The sequence below is a fragment of the Scylla paramamosain genome, unplaced genomic scaffold (genome assembly GCF_035594125.1).
Source record: "Scylla paramamosain isolate STU-SP2022 unplaced genomic scaffold, ASM3559412v1 Contig92, whole genome shotgun sequence".
NCBI classification, from domain to species: domain Eukaryota; kingdom Metazoa; phylum Arthropoda; class Malacostraca; order Decapoda; family Portunidae; genus Scylla; species Scylla paramamosain.
In genome coordinates, this window is record NW_026973757.1 from 207,501 (window position 1) to 210,000 (window position 2,500).

The 2,500-nt window shown below is 39.4% G+C and overlaps 1 protein-coding gene across 1 annotated transcript in view; it reads right to left on the minus strand.

Moving 5' to 3' along the window:
* Positions 1-1,879: 1,879 nt before the first annotated feature.
* Positions 1,880-2,500, minus strand: part of LOC135098925 (uncharacterized) — an 11,437-nt gene continuing 10,816 nt past the window's right edge. Inside the window, exon 7 of the mRNA XM_064001351.1 lies at positions 1,880-2,439. The gene's annotated coding sequence lies outside the window, so the exon portion shown is untranslated. The remainder of the gene's footprint in view (positions 2,440-2,500) is intronic.

The following is a 2,500-nucleotide window of genomic DNA, read 5'->3' on the forward strand; positions in this document are numbered from 1 at the left end:
AGTGGATATTACAGGCCTAACTTATCCCACTTTAAAAAATACGCTTGTATCTAGATATTAATGCACGCAACAGTTATTATATAATAGGTATTTTTCATAATAACTAATAAATGTTGCTTGCTAGCAATTTTGGGGAAATTATGAATAATTAATCATTCAGTTAATTTGCAATATTGCTAGGCATTGTTCAGGACATGCAATGACTTGCCCTTCACACATACACAAGGTCACTATACCGACTTCATCTGCAGTCCCTAGCTACAATTCTCACATCTCTCTTCATTTACCTATTTATTAATTTTCCTTTATATATACTTATTTTTCTATATGCCTTCTTTTCTATAAACCTATTTACTTTGCCCCTGGCATCTGTCACTCAGCTGCTACACTTGAGGCAACACGCACGCTGTACTAGCCAGTCACGAGCACTCCTTACTTCCTGGTGAAAAGAAAGGAAAACATTTACAGAGGCTCACTGGTGACGGGAAAGTGCTGCTAATGAAACGTGTCATACATCATGAGAGAGAGAGAGAGAGAGAGAGAGAGAGAGAGAGAGAGAGAGAGAGAGAGAGAGAGAGAGAGAGAGAGAGAGAGAGAGAGAGAGAGAGAGAGAGAGAGAGAGAGAGAGAGAGAGAGAGAGAGAGAGAGAGAGACTGTATCCTCACCGAAAATTAAGTAAAAAAGAAAAACGAAAAAAATACTTAAAGAAAAAAAATAAATAAAAAAAACATGAAAAATAATAAAATAAGTGAAACCAGAGAGAGAGAGAGAGAAGGGGGGGATGATGTTTAAGTATTTAGTACTCTAATATTTGCTTTAATGTTGATTCTCTTAGCACATCTCTCTCTCTCTCTCTCTCTCTCTCTCTCTCTCTCTCTCTCTTTCTTTCTTTCTGTATATTTGCAAGTTATATTAATACTTTGCTATAATAATGATCATAAGCACATGCCTGGTAGTGGCTGTGGGAAGGCTTGTGGTGGGGTTGTTGTTGTTGTTGTTGTTGTTGTAAGCAAGGTCACTGTGTCTGGCCTAATTTTTGTTGTTGTTGTTGCTGTTTTGGCTGTGGTTGTTGCTGCTGTTGGTGGTGGTGGTGGTGGTGGCAGTTGTGGTGGCTGTGACTGGTTGTTGCTGTGATGGTTGTTGTTGTTGTGGTTGTTGTTGATGTTGTTGTGTGTTGTTCATTTGGAAGGTTGCATACGGGTAAATGTCTGCATACTCTGCAACGAGGATAATAAAATGATGATGATAATAAAAATATGATAATAATAATAATAATAATAATAATAATAATAATAATAATAATAATAATAGTAATAATAATAATAATAATAATAATAACAGTCTTTGCATGTATTTAAATACCAGAGTGGCAATCCCATACACACAGTAAGGTACACAGCAACATATACAACTGCCATAACAAACTGAAATTTTAATAAAGACTGAATTGGAATAACAAACTCAAACTCACAAGTCCAACTGGCCGGCCGCTGCTCACCCATCCACCGCCAGCTGACGACATAAACACTGTCTGCCACACCACTTGTAATATCTAATGTCTCTGCCTGGTCCCTGATACGCTGCAGTGATTTTCTCGTGTGTTTGTGCCCCTCACCAACCCTCCACCAGCCATGGGTCATCAGAAGGCTGAGAAGACTGAAAGTTTCTCTCGCATCTTATTTCTCACCATTGGAAACAAGTCAAATGGTTGTTTATGCTAAGGCAGTTCAATGAGGTCACATGTAACATAATATTTCAAGGAGTGAATTGCCATTTTATCCAGTGTACCTCTTTCCCAAACACACACACACACACACACACACACACACACACACACACACACACACACACACAGGAAATATTTATAAAACACATAAAATCTTATAAACAACATTTTTTAGTTCATTTTCAGTATTTTTGCCTCCCTGGAAACAGTTAATTTTTTCCCACAGGTTCTTCAGCCACCATAACACACGTCTGCCTTTTACAAACGCTACGAATCATGTCTGTCATTGCGTAGCCTAGTGTAATTATTCTACAGACAAAAAATAAAATGAAATAAATATGCCATGCCATCTCTTCCCTGATGGATCAAACTTGTCCCTAACACTGAAGGAAGGACCTGAAGATGTGACACTGCTTGGTTATCCCTTAAAAACACAACTGAGACTGTCACTTTTGCTAAACCTACACTGCACACTTTGTTTTCCTCTCCATGCACTTATACAAGAACGTAAAGATGCACTGGTGTTTAGTTACCCTTTAAAATCCCACATAACTCTGCCACCCTGCCTGCCACTCACCAGGGATTCGGTCAACAGCAGTGGGGTGACATCTTGTACACTGTAAAACTGCTCCCTGTGTTTGTGGTTATCCTTGTTCTCCTGCACACCTACTTTGTTCCCATCCCTGGAGACCTGCTGGAGGGGCATGGGGGCTCTGTGGGGTGAGAAAGGGGGTCAGGAGAGATAGAGAAGAGGTAGATGAGGGATAGAGATGT